The sequence below is a fragment of the Oncorhynchus nerka genome, linkage group LG25 (genome assembly GCF_034236695.1).
Source record: "Oncorhynchus nerka isolate Pitt River linkage group LG25, Oner_Uvic_2.0, whole genome shotgun sequence".
In the NCBI taxonomy this organism is placed as follows: Eukaryota; Metazoa; Chordata; class Actinopteri; order Salmoniformes; family Salmonidae; genus Oncorhynchus; species Oncorhynchus nerka.
In genome coordinates, this window is record NC_088420.1 from 7709461 (window position 1) to 7725696 (window position 16236).

The following is a 16236-nucleotide window of genomic DNA, read 5'->3' on the forward strand; positions in this document are numbered from 1 at the left end:
AGCATGTGGGCGGGTAGAGTCCAGCGTGTGGGTGGGTAGAGTCCAGCAGGTGGGTGGGTAGAGTCCAGCGTGTGGGTGGGTAGAGGCCAGCGTGTGGGTGGGTAGAGTCCAGTGTGTGGGTAGAGTCCAGTGTGTGGGTAGAGTCCAGCAGGTGGGTGGGTAGAGTCCAGCGTGTGGGTAGAGTCCAGCAGGTGGGTGGGTAGAGTCCAGTGTGTGGGTAGAGTCCAGCAGGTGGGTGGGTAGAGTCCAGCAGGTGGGTGGGTAGAGTCCAGCATGTGTGTGAGTAGAGTCCAGCAGGTGGGTGGGTAGAGTCCAGCAGGTGGGTGGGTAGAGACCAGTGTGTGGGTAGAGTGCAGTGTGTGGGTGGGTAGAGTCCAGCAGGTGTGTAGGTAGAGTCCAGCAGGTGGGTGGGTAGAGTCCAGCAGGTGGGTGGGTAGAGTCCAGTGTGTGGGTAGAGTCCAGTGTGTGGGTGGGTAGAGTCCAGTGTGTGGGTAGAGTCCAGCAGGTGTGTGGGTAGAGTCCAGTGTGTGGGTAGAGTCCAGCAGGTGGGTAGAGTCCAGTGTGTTGGTAGAGTCCAGCAGGTGGGTGGGTAGAGTCCAATGTGTGGGTAGAGTCCAGCAGGTGGGTGGGTAGAGTCCAGCAGGTGTGTGGGTAGAGTCCAGCGTGTGGGTGGGTAGAGTCCAGTGTGTGGGTTGGTAGAGTCCAGCAGGTGTGTGGGTAGAGTCCAGCGTGTGGGTGGGTAGAGTCCAGTGTGTGGGTGGGTAGAGTCCAGTGTGTGAGTAGAGTCCAGCAGGTGTGTGGGTAGAGTCCAGTGTGTGGGTAGAGTCCAGCAGGTGGGTAGAGTCCAGTGTGTTGGTAGAGTCCAGCAGGTGGGTGGATAGAGTCCAGCAGGTGTGTGGGTAGAGTCCAGTGTGTGGGTGGGTATAGTCCAGCAGGTGGGTGGGTAGAGTCCAGCAGGTGTGTGGGTAGAGTCCAGCGTGTGGGTGGGTAGAGTCCAGCAGGTGTGTGGGTAGAGTCCAGTGTGTGGGTGGGTAGAGTCCAGCGTGTGGGTGGGTAGAGTCCAGTGTGTGGGTGGGTAGAGTCCAGTGTGTGGGTAGAGTCCAGCAGGTGGGTGGGTAGAGTCCAGTGTGTAGGTAGAGTCCAGCATGTGGGCGGGTAGAGTCCAGCGTGTGGGTGGATAGAGTCCAGCAGGTGGGTGGGTAGAGTCCAGCGTGTGGGTGGGTAGAGTCCAGCGTGTGGGTGGGTAGAGTCCAGTGTGTGGGTAGAGTCCAGTGTGTGGGTAGAGTCCAGCAGGTGGGTGGGTAGAGTCCAGCGTGTGGGTAGAGTCCAGCAGGTGGGTGGGTAGAGTCCAGTGTGTGTGTGAGTAGAGTCCAGCAGGTGGGTGGGTAGAGTCCAGCAGGTGGGTGGGTAGAGACCAGTGTGTGGGTAGAGTGCAGTGTGTGGGTGGGTAGAGTCCAGCAGGTGTGTAGGTAGAGTCCAGCAGGTGGGTGGGTAGAGTCCAGCAGGTGGGTAGAGTCCAGTGTGTGGGTAGAGTCCAGTGTGTGGGTGGGTAGAGTCCAGCAGGTGTGTGGGTAGAGTCCAGTGTGTGGGTAGAGTCCAGCAGGTGGGTAGAGTCCAGTGTGTTGGTAGAGTCCAGCAGGTGGGTGGGTAGAGTCCAGTGTGTGGGTAGAGTCCAGCAGGTGGGTGGGTAGAGTCCAGCGTGTGTGTGGGTAGAGTCCAGGGTGGGTAGAGTCCAGCAGGTGTGTGGGTAGAGTCCAGCGTGTGGGTGGGTAGAGTCCAGTGTGTGGGTGGGTAGAGTCCAGTGTGTGAGTAGAGTCCAGCAGGTGTGTGGGTAGAGTCCAGTGTGTGGGTAGAGTCCAGCAGGTGGGTAGAGTCCAGTGTGTTGGTAGAGTCCAGCAGGTGGGTGGATAGAGTCCAGCAGGTGTGTGGGTAGAGTCCAGTGTGTGGGTGGGTATAGTCCAGCAGGTGGGTGGGTAGAGTCCAGCAGGTGTGTGGGTAGAGTCCAGCGTGTGGGTGGGTAGAGTCCAGCAGGTGTGTGGGTAGAGTCCAGCGTGTGGGTGGGTAGAGTCCAGCGTGTGGGTGGGTAGAGTCCAGTGTGTGGGTGGGTAGAGTCCAGTGTGTGGGTAGAGTCCAGCAGGTGGGTGGGTAGAGACCAGTGTGTGGGTAGAGTGCAGTGTGTGGGTGGGTAGAGTCCAGCAGGTGTGTAGGTAGAGTCCAGCAGGTGGGTGGGTAGAGTCCAGCAGGTGGGTGGGTAGAGTCCAGTGTGTGGGTAGAGTCCAGTGTGTGGGTGGGTAGAGTCCAGTGTGTGGGTAGAGTCCAGCAGGTGTGTGGGTAGAGTCCAGTGTGTGGGTAGAGTCCAGCAGGTGGGTAGAGTCCAGTGTGTTGGTAGAGTCCAGCAGGTGGGTGGGTAGAGTCCAGTGTGTGGGTAGAGTCCAGCAGGTGGGTGGGTAGAGTCCAGCAGGTGTGTGGGTAGAGTCCAGCGTGTGGGTGGGTAGAGTCCAGTGTGTGGGTGGGTAGAGTCCAGCAGGTGTGTGGGTAGAGTCCAGCGTGTGGGTGGGTAGAGTCCAGTGTGTGGGTGGGTAGAGTCCAGTGTGTGAGTAGAGTCCAGCAGGTGTGTGGGTAGAGTCCAGTGTGTGGGTAGAGTCCAGCAGGTGGGTAGAGTCCAGTGTGTTGGTAGAGTCCAGCAGGTGGGTGGATAGAGTCCAGCAGGTGTGTGGGTAGAGTCCAGTGTGTGGGTGGGTATAGTCCAGCAGGTGGGTGGGTAGAGTCCAGCAGGTGTGTGGGTAGAGTCCAGCGTGTGGGTGGGTAGAGTCCAGCGTGTGGGTGGGTAGAGTCCAGCGTGTGGGTGGGTAGAGTCCAGTGTGTGGGTAGAGTCCAGCAGGTGGGTGGGTAGAGTCCAGTGTGTAGGTAGAGTCCAGCATGTGGGCGGGTAGAGTCCAGCGTGTGGGTGGGTAGAGTCCAGCAGGTGGGTGGGTAGAGTCCAGCGTGTGGGTGGGTAGAGGCCAGCGTGTGGGTGGGTAGAGTCCAGTGTGTGGGTAGAGTCCAGTGTGTGGGTAGAGTCCAGCAGGTGGGTGGGTAGAGTCCAGCGTGTGGGTAGAGTCCAGTGTGTGGGTAGAGTCCAGCAGGTGGGTGGGTAGAGTCCAGCAGGTGGGTGGGTAGAGTCCAGCATGTGTGTGAGTAGAGTCCAGCAGGTGGGTGGGTAGAGTCCAGCAGGTGGGTGGGTAGAGACCAGTGTGTGGGTAGAGTGCAGTGTGTGGGTGGTTAGAGTCCAGCAGGTGTGTAGGTAGAGTCCAGCAGGTGGGTGGGTAGAGTCCAGCAGGTGGGTGGGTAGAGTCCAGTGTGTGGGTAGAGTCCAGTGTGTGGGTGGGTAGAGTCCAGTGTGTGGGTAGAGTCCAGCAGGTGTGTGGGTAGAGTCCAGTGTGTGGGTGGGTAGAGTCCAGTGTGTGGGTAGAGTCCAGCAGGTGGGTGGGTAGAGTCCAGCAGGTGTGTGGGTAGAGTCCAGCGTGTGGGTGGGTAGAGTCCAGTGTGTGGGTAGAGTCCAGCAGGTGGGTAGAGTCCAGTGTGTTGGTAGAGTCCAGCAGGTGGGTGGGTAGAGTCCAGTGTGTGGGTAGAGTCCAGCAGGTGGGTAGAGTCCAGTGTGTTGGTAGAGTCCAGCAGGTGGGTGGATAGAGTCCAGTGTGTGGGTAGAGTCCAGTGTGTGGGTGGGTATAGTCCAGCAGGTGGGTGGGAAGAGTCCAGCAGGTGTGTGGGTAGAGTCCAGCGTGTGGGTGGGTAGAGTCCAGCAGGTGTGTGGGTAGAGTCCAGCGTGTGGGTGGGTAGAGTCCAGCGTGTGGGTGGGTAGAGTCCAGCGTGTGGGTGGGTGGAGCACAGCAGGTGGGTGGGTAGAGTCCCGTGTGTGGGTAGAGTCCAGTGTGTGGGTAGAGTCCAGCAGGTGGGTGTTGTAGAGTCCAGCAGGTGTGTGGGTAGAGTCCAGCGTGAGGATGGGTAGAGTCCAGTGTGTGGGTGGGTAGAGTCCAGCGTGTGGGTGGGTAGAGTCCAGTTTGTGGGTAGAGTCCAGCGCATGGGTGGGTAGAGTCCAGCATGTGGGCGGGTAGAGTCCAGTGTGTGGGTGGGTAGAGTCCAGCATGTGGGCGGGTAGAGTCCAGCGCATGGGTGGGTAGAGTCCAGCGTGTGGGTGGGTAGAGTCCAGCGTGTGGGTGGGTAGAGTCCAGTGTGTGGGTAGAGTCCAGCAGGTGGGTGGGTAGAGTCCAGTGTGTGGGTAGAGTCCAGCAGGTGGGTGGGTAGAGTCCAGCGTGTGGGTGGGTAGAGTCCAGCGTGTGGGTGGGTAGAGTCCAGTGTGTGGGTAGAGTCCAGCAGGTGGGTGGGTAGAGTCCAGTGTGTAGGTAGAGTCCAGCATGTGGGCGGGTAGAGTCCAGCGTGTGGGTGGGTAGAGTCCAGCAGGTGGGTGGGTAGAGTCCAGCGTGTGGGTGGGTAGAGTCCAGTGTGTGGGTAGAGTCCAGTGTGTGGGTAGAGTCCAGCGTGTGGGTGGGTAGAGTCCAGCGTGTGGGTAGAGTCCAGCGTGTACACATAGAGTCAGTGCAACATAATTGGTGCCAAAAAAGGCTCAATGCAGATTGTCTGGGTAGCCATTTGATCAGCTTTTCAGCGCTCTTGTTTAGCAGTCTTGTGGCTAGGGAGTGGAAGCTGTTCAGGGTCCTCTTGGATCCCGACTTGATGCACTTGTACTGCTTGCCATGCGGTAGCAGAGAGAATGGTGTATGGCTTGGGTGGCTGGAGTCTTTGACAATATTTTGGGACTTCCCCTGACACCGCTTGGTATAAAGGTCCTGAGGGACAGGGAGCTCGGCCCCAGTGATGTACTGGGCCGTACACATCACTCTCCGTAGCGCCTTGCAGTTGCCGTACCAAGAGGTGATGCAGCCAGTCAAGATTATCTCAATGGTGCAGCAGGTAAACTATGAGGATCTGAGGACCCGTTGTTTGGGTTTGAAAATCCTAACAACGAGAGTGTTTTATTCGAGCGGAGGAATGTTTTGTCCTTGGGGGATCTCAAAGGATCTACCAAGACATTGAATCTGAAGCCGGATCCATATGATTCACCTAGCCATGTCCCAACCCTGAGTCTATTACATATGAATATCCTAGCAATGTCCCAACCCTGAGTCTAATACATATGAATCTCCTAGCCATGTCCCAACCCTGAGTCTAATACATATGAATCACCTAGCCATGTCCCAACCCTGAGTCTATTACATATGAATCTCCTAGCCATGTCCCAACCCACCTAGCCATGTCCCAACCCACTTAGCCATGTCCCAACCCACTTAGCCATGTCCCAACCCACCTAGCCATGTCCCAACCCACCTAGCCATGTCCCAACCCACTTAGCCATGTCCCAACCCACCTAGCCATGTCCCAACCCACTTAGCCATGTCCCAACCCACTTAGCCATGTCCCAACCCACTTAGCCATGTCCCAACCCACTTAGCCATGTCCCAACCCACCTAGCCATGTCCCAACCCACTTAGCCATGTCTCAACCCACCTAGCCATGTCCCAACCCACCTAGCCATGTCTCAACCCACCTAGCCATGTCTCAACCCACCTGGCCATGTCCCAATCCACCTAGCCATGTCCCAACCCACTTAGTCACGTCCCAACACACCTAGACATGTCCCAACCCACTTAGTCACATCCCAACCCACTTAGTCACATCCCAACCCACTTAGCCATGTCTCAACCCACCTAGCCATGTTCCAAACCACCTGGCCATGTCTCAACCAACCTAGCCATGTTCCAACCGACCTAGCCATGTTCTAAACCACCTGGCCATGTCTCAACCCACCTAGCCATGTTCCAACCCACCTGGCCATGTCTCAACCAACCTAGCCATGTTCCAACCCACCTGGCCATGTCCCAACCCTAAGTTACAAATATTTCAAAGATAACAGACTGTAAATTCACACCTCCCATGATCTCGGCACGTCGCAAATATCCAATTGGTCTTGTGGTTTCCTCGGTTAATCCATTAGAGAGGGACGGGTGAGAACAGTCAAGGGTTGAACCAAAGACGGTAACAACACGAAGAGGTGCAAAAACTGACGTCATGGTGACGTTGGCTAGCTAATCTCATGCGTAGATCCGATGACATGTTTCTAACGGGCGACTTTGCGCCGAACTGCTTATGTGCAGGTTGTCAAATAATATGCACTCCTTCCATATAAAATTGTTTTGTAATAAATTATACCCTGTCAGTTTGTCATTTTCACGAAGTGGGAGTAATAACATGTTCATCTACAGCGGCTCGAATCTTGGTTGTACCTTTAGATTTAGATAAAAAAATGAACAACTAAGGAATCATTTTTAACTCCTCTCATTCAATTCTCCTACCCCGGTCTGTTTTGCTTGGTCTGTTTCGCAAGTGTTCCTGGAACTCTCGCTCTGTTGCGCCTCTGGGTGTCGAAACTCTGGTTGTGTTTACACAGATACAGTTGAAGTCGGACGTTTACATACACCTTAGTCAAATACATTTTAAACTCAGTTTTTCACAATTCCTGATATTTAATCCAAGTAAAAAATCCCTCTCTTAAATCAGTTAGGATCACCACTTTATTTTAAGAATGTGAAATGTCAGAATAATAGTAGAGAGAATGAATGATTTCAGCTTTTAAGTCTTTCATCACATTCCCAGTGGGTCAGAAGTTTGGCCACTCAATTCATATTTGGTAGCATTGCCTTTAAATTGCTTAACTTGGGTCAAACGTTTCGGGTAGCCTTCCACAAGCTTCCAACAATAAGTTGAGTGAATTTTGGCCCATTCCTCCTGACAGAACTGGTGTACCTGAATCAGGTTGGTAGGCCTCCTTGATCGCACACACTTTTTCAGAACTGACCACACATTTTCTATAGGATTAAGGTCAGGGCTTTATGATGGCCACACCAATACCTTGACTTTGTTGTCTTTAAGCCATTCTGCCACAACTTTGGAAGTATGCTTGGGGTCATTGTCCATTTGGAGACCCATTTGCGACCAAGATTTAACTTCCTGTCTGATGTCTTGAGATGTTGCTTCAATATATCCACATCATTTTCCTGCCTCATGAAGCCATCTATTTTGTGAGGTGCACCAGCCCCTCCTGCAGCAAAGCACCGCCACAACATAATGCTGCCACCCCCGTGCTTCATGGTTGGGATGGTGTTCTTCGGTTTGCAAGCCCCCCTTTTCCTCCAAACATAACGATGGTCATTATGGCCAAACAGTTCTATTTTTGTTTCATCAGACCACAGGACATTTCTCCAAAAAGTACAATCTTTGTCCCCATGTGCAGTTGCAAACCATAGTCTGGCTTTTTTTATGGCGGTTTTGGAGCAGTGGCTTCCTCCTTGCTGAGCGGCCTTTCAGGTTATGTCAATATAGGACTCGTTTTACTGTGGATATAGATACTTTTGTACCTGTTTCCTCCAGCATCTTCACAAGGTCCTTTGCTGTTGTTCTGGGATTCATTTTCACTTTTTGCTCCAAAGTACGTTCATCTCTAGGAGACAGAACACGTCTCCTTCCTGAGTGGTATGATGGCTTCGTGGTCCCATGGTGTTAATACTTGCGTACCATTGTTTGTACAAATGAACGTGATACCTTCAGGCATTTGGAAATTGTTCCCAAGGATGAACCAGACTTGTGGAGCTCTACAATTTTTTTCTGAGGTCTTGGCTGATTTCTTTTGCTTTTCCGATGATGTCAAGCAAAGGAGCACTGAGTTTGAAGGTAGGCCTTGAAATACAACCACAGGTATACATACTCCAATTGACTCAAATGATGTCAATTAGTCTATCAGAAGCTTCTAAATCCATTACATCATTTTCTGGAATTTTCCAAGCTGTTTGAAGGCACAGTAAACTTACAGCCGTGGCCAAAAGTTTTGAGAATGACACAAATATTAATTTCCACAAAGTTTGCTGCTTCACTGTCTTTACATATTTTTTGTCAGATGTTACTATGGAATCCTGAAGTATAATTACAAGCATTTCATAAGTGTCAAAGGATTTTATTGACAATTACATGAAGTTGATGCAAAGAGTCAATATTTCCAGTGTTGACCCTTCTTTTCAAGACCTCTGCAATATGCCCTGGCATGCTGTCAATTAACTTCTGGGCCACATCCTGACTGATGGCAGCCCATTCTTGCACAATTAATGCTTGGAGTTTGTCGGAATTTGTGTTTTTTTGTTTGTCCACCCGCAACCTGAGGATTGACCACAAGTTCTCAATGAGATTAAGGTCTGGGGAGTTTACTGGCCATGGACCACAAATATAGATGTTTTGTTCCCCGATCCGCTTAGTTATCACTTTTGCCTTATGGCAAGGTGCTCCATCATACTGGAAAAGGCATTGTTCGTCACCAAAACTTTCCTGGATGGTTGGGAGAAGTTTCTCTCGGAGGATGTGTTGGTACCATTCTTTATTCATGGCTGTGTTCTTAGGCAAAATTGTGAGTGAGCCCACTCCCTTGGTTGAGAAGTAACCCCACACATGAATGGTTTCAGGATGCTTTACTGTTGGCATGACACAGGGCTGATGGTAGCGCTCACCTTGTCTTTTCCAGACAAGCTTTTTTCCGGATACCCCAAACAATCGGAAAGGGGATTCATCAGAGAAAATGACTTTACCCCAGTCCTCAGCAGTCCAATCCCTGTACCTTTTGCAGAATATCAGTCTGTCCCTGATGATTTTCCTGGAGAGAAGTGGCTTCTTTGCTGCCCTTCTTGACACCAGGCCAAACTCCAAAAGTCTTCACCTCACTGTGCATGCAGATGCACTCACACCTGCCTGCTGCCATTCCTGAGTAAGCGTTGTACTTGTGGTGCCCCGATCCTGCAGCTGAATAAATGAATAAACTTTAGGAGACAGTCCTGGAGCTTGCTGGACTTTCTTGGGCACCCTGAAGCCTTCTTCACAACAATTGAACCTCTCTCCTTGAAGTTCTTGATGATCCGATAAATGGTTGATTTAGGTGCAATCTTACTGGCAGCAATATCCTTGCCTGTGAAGCCCTTTTTGTGCAAAGCAATGATGACGACACATGTTTCCTTGCATGTAACCATGATTGACAGAGGAAGAATAATGATTCCAAGCACCACCGTCCTTTTGAAGCTTTCAGTCTGTTATTCGAACTCAATCAGCATGACAGAGTGATCTCCAGCCTTGTCCTCTTCAACACTCACACCTGTGTTAACGAAAGAATCACTGACATAATGTCAGCTGGTCCTTTTGTGGCAGGGCTGAAATGTAGTGGAAATGTTTTTGGGGGATTCTGTTCATTTGCATGGCAAAGAGGGACTTTGCAATTACTTGCATTTCATCTGATCACGCTTCATAACATTCTGGAGTATATGCAAATTGCCATCATACAAACTGAGGCAGCAGACTTTGTGAAAATGTATATTTGTGTCATTCTCAAAACTTTTGGCCACGACTGTAGTGTATGTAAACTTCTGACCCACTGGAATTGTGATACAGTAAATTAAAAAATCTGTCTGTAAACAAGTCTTTGAAAAATGACTTGTGTCATGCACAAAGTAGATGTCCTAAACGACTTGCCAAAACTATAGTTTGTTAATTACAAGAAATTTGTGGAGTGGTTGAAAAACGAGTTCTAATGACTCCAACCTAAGTGTATGTAAACTACCGACTTCAACTGTAGCACACTTCTGATATTTTCTTTCCACTAATTTGTCTTTTGACCAATCACATCAGATCTTATCACATCAGATTTTTTTCAGAGCTGATCTTACTCGTCAAATGGCCAATTAGAAGAAAAAAAGATCAGAATTAGGCTGCCTGTGTAAATCCCCTGTGTCTGAACTCAGTGCTCCAGTCCAGGAGAAGGCAGACATATTTAGCTGATTCAGTAAGATGTTTTTTCCCTCTGGGGATTGCATGGCTGTGTGCTTGATTTTATACACCTGACAGCCAGGGGGGGGGGGTGGCTGAAATAACTGTATCCACTAATTTGAAGGGGTGTCCACATACTTTTGTATAATGTGGACAGTGTAAATAACGGATTCAATAAGATTAAGATAAGATTTGGACCTAAATATCTATTCTGCTTAACAGAGGAGACTCCTTCAGGGAGAAGGGTGGGGGGTGGGGGGGTGGTCATCTTCACATTTGAGGAAAATCCACATCATTTTAACAAAATTACGTTGATCCAACTTGGAATAGATGTTGAATTGACACCTGTGTCCAGTGGGAATACACTGAATACAATGTATGTATGTATGTATGTATGTTTTGTTTTAATCATAGATACAGTCAATCTTCCAAGTCATCCTAATGACAATGTATTACAGGATTTAACACACAGAGATTCAGAAAAGTGGCCTTTTGTCTTAAGGTCGCGATGCTATTATTCATACAAGTCACTATAATGGTTTTCCAGATATCAAGTGATGTCTTCTGTTGGAATAGTCTCCTGCTCTTGCAATACATCCAAGGGTCCTTGATCCGAGGACCATCTGTGCTTACTCTGCAGTAAGGAGGAGACAGTTGTATATTTCATTCGCTTTCCACAACGCTGTAGCATTATTTATGGGGACCACTGTTCACTGTTTTAAGTGCACACATGCAACCAGTTGAAAGCCACCTGAAATCAGTTCCTTAAGAGTAAAAAAGAGAAAGCAGATTGTGTGGAAGATACACTGAGAAGGATTACTTCCAGTCATTCTATAAAGGTCGTGGTAATCTCTCTCTGCCGTACGTTTCGGCATCAGGGTTTTTGAAGGCCAGAGACTTAACACAGACGGCGAAATTTAGATCACTTCAGTCATATCCTTAATTAATGCCTGCCGCCAGGACTTAACACATTTATGAAGGTTATTATGATGCGATATGATAGTTTGAAAGTGTGTACTGTAGTAAAACATGAATCAGTAGTAGTGGTCAGAAAAGTATCTTTGCAATTGCACGCGCGTGTGTGTGTGTGTGTGTGTGTGTGTGTGTGTGTGTGTGTGTGTGTGTGTGTGTGTGTGTGTGTGTGTGTGTGTGTGTGTGTGTGTGTGTGTGTGTGTGTGTGTGTGTGTGTGTCTTTAGGTAGGTTTGCACTTGTGTCTTTTCTGATAGGTCAACACTAATGCTTTCAACAGTGAGGGTTAAGTGTCTAAGTATTTTAATCTTCTCATCCTAGTTCTGCTTCAGATAGCTGACAGCCGTAGAGGTGGCCTGTCAGTTTCATCTAACGTTCGCTTTAATCGTTGGTGAACGCTTCTCCTACTTGCTAACAATGAAAGACAACTGCGAAAAGGACAGCTGTAGCTAACATCAGACTAAGCTTAATGTGTTATCAGGGAAAACATCCAAGCATGTGGGTCAAATATCCGAGGCAAGGAAGACCACACAGCTAAACACAACCGTAACCAGCACGCGTACACACACACACACACACACACACACACACACACACACACACACACACACACACACACACACACACACACACACACACACACACACACATTAAATCATGTTGTTGTCTACCCACCTGTCTGCACAGATATGCATTCCGCATAATGGCCCACATAGATGACAGGAAATAATATCAGGTTATAGGGGTACTGTAACTGACACATTAAGATGTGTTTACTACGTGTTCAAAGAAAAAACCTTCTGCTCACTAATGGAACTGCGATTACCTTAAATAGATCAAGATTATTTGATACTGTAAATTTAGAAATACATTTATTTATGATGTATGTTTGTCTGTAACAGTGAAGAATATTTGCATTTGTAATATTGTTCAAGAGTAGGAAAAATCTGATATGTTTGACGTTCAAGACATTCAAATCCTTTTTTTTCTCTTCCTGTGTCTTGACACATCCCATATTCCAACCTAAAATGGAAATGGGGACATTGTGAGATACACAAAACAGAGACCTTAAAACAGATGGGGAGAATGATTAATTGGTGTACCACCATATATATACATATATATATATATATATATATATACATATATACACACTACTGTTCAAAAGTTTGGGGTCACTTAGAAATGTCCTTGTTTTTGAAAGAAAAGCTCATTTTTTGTCCATTAAAATAACATCAAATTATTCAGAAATACAGTGTAGATATTCTTCATGTTGTAAATGACTGTTGTAGCTGGAAACGGCTGATTTTTTATGGAATATTTACATAGACGAACAGAGGCCCATTATCAGCAACCATCACTCCTGTGTTCCAATGGCACGTTGTGTTAGCTAATCCAAGTTTATCATTTTAAAAGGCTAATAGATCATTAGAAAACACTTTTACAATTATGTTAGCACAGCTGAAAACTGTTGTCCTGATTAAAGAAGCAATAAAACTGGCCTTCTTTAGACTAGTTGAGTATCTGGAGCATCAGCATTTGTGGGTTCAATTACAGGCTCAAAATGGCCAGAAACAAAGACTTTTCTTCTGAAACTCGTCAGTCTATTCTTGTTCTGAGAAATGGCCAAAAACTGAAGATCTCGTACAATGCTGTGTACTACTCCCTACACAGAACAGCACAAACTGTCTCTTACTAGAATAGAAAGAGGAGTGGGAGGTCCCGGTGCACAACTGAGCAAGATGACAAGTACATTAGAGTGTCTAGTTTGAGAAACAGATGCTTTACAAGTCCTCAACTGGCAGCTTCATTAAATAATACCCTCAAAACACCAGTCTATGCCAACACACCGTGTCATGCCAACACAACGTCAACAGTGAAGAGGCGACTCCGGATACTGGTCTTCTAGACCCAAACCAGATGGGATGGCATGTCGCTACAAAATGATGTGGTAGCCATGCTGGTTAAGAGTTCCTTGAATTCTAAATAAATCACTGATAGTGTCACCTTCAAAGCAACCCCACACCATCACACCTCCTCCTCCATGCTTCATGGTGGGAACCACACATGCGAAGATCATCCATTCACCTACTCTGCATCTCACAAAGAAACAGCGTTTTGAACCAAAAATCTCAAATTTGGACTCATCAGACCAAAGGACAAATTTCCATCAGTCTAATGTCCAATGCTTGTGTTTCTTGGCCCAATCACGTCTCTTCTTATTATTGGTGTCCTTTAGTAGTGGTTTATTTGCAGCAATTCGACCATGATTCACACAGTCTCCTCTGAACAGTTCATGTTGAGATGTGTCTGTTACTTGAACTCTGAGAAGCATTTATTTAAGCTGCAATTTCTGAGGTGTACCACCCTTACCTTGTCACAACACAACTGATTGGCTCAAACGCAATAAGAAGGAAAGAAATTCCACAAATTAACTTTTAACAAGGCACACCTGTTAATTTAAATGCATTCCAGGTGACTACCTCATGAAGCTGGTTGAGAGAATGCCAAGAGTGTGCAAGCTGTCATCAAGGCAAAGGGTTGACTACTTTGAAGAATCTCAAATCTAAAATATATTTTGATTTATTTAACACTTTTGGTGTTATTTCATAGTTTTGATGTCTTCATTATAATTCTACAATGGCAGAAAAGAGTAAAAATAAAGAAAAATCCTGGAATGAGTAGTACTGTTAATATATAATCTTCTTCCTTGACTGCCACGAGGCATGAGTGAATCAAATTCTCAGAAAATTGGACCTCTATCTTGGTTTGTCAGGACATGACGTGTCGGGCCTCTGTCATGATTTGTCAGAGCATGAAGTGCTGGGCCTCAAGTGTCCCCTTTGTTATACTGCCAGGGACCTGGCATAGACCTACTGTTGGGAGGATGGAGAAGGCTAGTAAAACGGCTTTATTTTACAACCCGGTGTTTACTAGATAGTTAGAATTTTCGCAGCTTTTTGTTAAAAATCGCGCAACATTTCAGCGCCCTGCTATTCATGCCAGGAATATAGTATATGCATATGATTAGTATGTGTGGATAGAAAACACTCAGACGTTTCTAAAACTGTTTAAATCACGGCTGTGGCTTTAACAGAACGTGCGTTTCATCGAAAAGTGCAGGGAAATCTGTTCACTGAAAATGGAAAAATATATCCTTCCGCGACTTCAAGGAATTGTTCAAAGTGAACCGAATTAAATAGAGCCGAGTTTACAGTGCCTACAGCTTCCACAGGATGTTTAGAGTCATGTCATTTGATTCGCAATTGATTCTTGGTCTAACCGAAACAAGGGAACTCCTTCCCTCCGTTCTCCGATCGAGCTCTCTTCGGACATGTTTTATACACGGAGAGCAAAAGAAATTACATCGCCTCCTGATGAATTTTATCGCTTATTAACGTGTACTAATACCTAAAGTTGCATTAGAACAGTATTTCAAAGTGTTTTGTGAAAGTTTATCGTCAACTTTTTGAATTTTAAAAAATGACGTTACGTTATGAAACGCTATTTTTTTCCGTTTATCACACAGTATTCTTAGATCGATATCTAGGCTATATATGGACCGATTTAATCGAAAAAAGACCCTAAATGATGTTTATGGGACATCTAGGAGTGCCAAGAAAGAAGCTCGTCAAAGGTAATGAATGTTTTATATTTTATTTCAGCGTTTTGGTTTGCGACGGCTAACGCAAAATCTGTCGTGTTAGGTGACGTTGCAGTATTTTGAGGGTGCATGGTATCAGATAATAGCTTCTCATGCTTTCGCCGAAAAGCATTTTACAAATCTGACTTGGTGGATAGATTCACAACGAGTGTAGCTTTAATTCAGTACCTTGTATGTGTGTATTAATGAAAGTTTGAGTTTTATCAAAAACTATACGTGGCGCACTTGAAATTTCCGCTGATTTGATCCCCACAGCGGGAGCTAGTCCCTAACAAGTTTTAAAACAGTAATTACATTTTCTGTTTTTTATTGTGATTCATTGATACAAGCTTCACTATGTGAAGTATCTGGTAGTTATCAATGGTGTTGAATTATTTCAGGTAAGTACCAACGAGTATTCACTTTCACCTCATAAGCAAAAGGACATAAAGTAAGGACATGTGTAACAATATGAAGAGCTACAGAGATATTATAACCTTATTCAGTATATGTCACCATTCAAATGACTCACAAGAAACACTGCCATTGGTTCTGCAGTGTGGCAGCACGGTCTGACATGACCTCTTTTAGAGCTTGTCAAGTCTTCTTCACTTTTCCTGTGTAAAACCACTGGCATTGCATATATTACACCAGCTAGAAACGTCTCTGTGACTCCAAACACATCATTTCTCTTATTACTAACTGCTACAGTCATCGTAAGCCCCGAAGGCACCATTTTTCGTCGCTCATCTATTCCTGTCTGCTTCTCCCAAGCTCCTCTACTCCTCATTCCTCAAATAGCTGTCTGCTATATCAGGGTCCTTGCCTAACACTCCTCTTCAGTGAGAGAGACGATGATGATGATGATGGTATTGGTGATGATGATGATGATGATGGTGGTATGGATGATGGTGATGATGATGATGATGGTATGGTGATGATGATGATGGTATTGGTGATGATATGTTGATGATGGTATTGGTGATGATGATGATGGTATTGGTGATGATATGTTGATGATGGTGATGTTGATGATGGTGATGTTGATGTTGATGATGATGATGGTGATGATGATATTGGTGATGATGGTATGGATGATGGTGATGATGATGATGATGGTATGGTGATGATTATGGTATTGGTGATGATGGTGATGATGATGATGGTATTGGTGATGATTATGGTATTGGTGATGGTGGTGATGATGATGATGATGGTAATGATGGTATTGGTGGTGATGATGATTAAATCAATCAATCAATCAAATGTATTTATAAAGCCCTTTTTACATCAGCCGATGTACAGAATCCCAGCCTAAAACCCCAAACAGCAAGCAATGCAGATGTAGAAGCACGGTGGCTAGGAAAAACTCCCTAGAAAGGCCAGAACCTAGGAAGAAACCTAGAGAGGAACCAGGCTCTGAAAGGTGTCCAGTCCTCTTCTGGCTGTGCCGGGTGGAGATTATAACAGAACATGGCCAAGAAGTTCAAACATTCATAGATGACCAGCAGGGTCAGACAATAATAACAATCACAGTGGTTGCAGAGGTTGCAACAGGTCAGCACCTCATGATGAGTATGATGATGACGATGTGTTGGTGGCGATGATGGCAATGAGGATGGTTTTGGTGGTGATGATGATAGTGATCAGTTGCAAACTAGGTAAAATATCAGAAACAGAAAAGCAAAAGTGTTGGAATCACAGCAGACCCGGGGCCAGGATAAAGTGATAA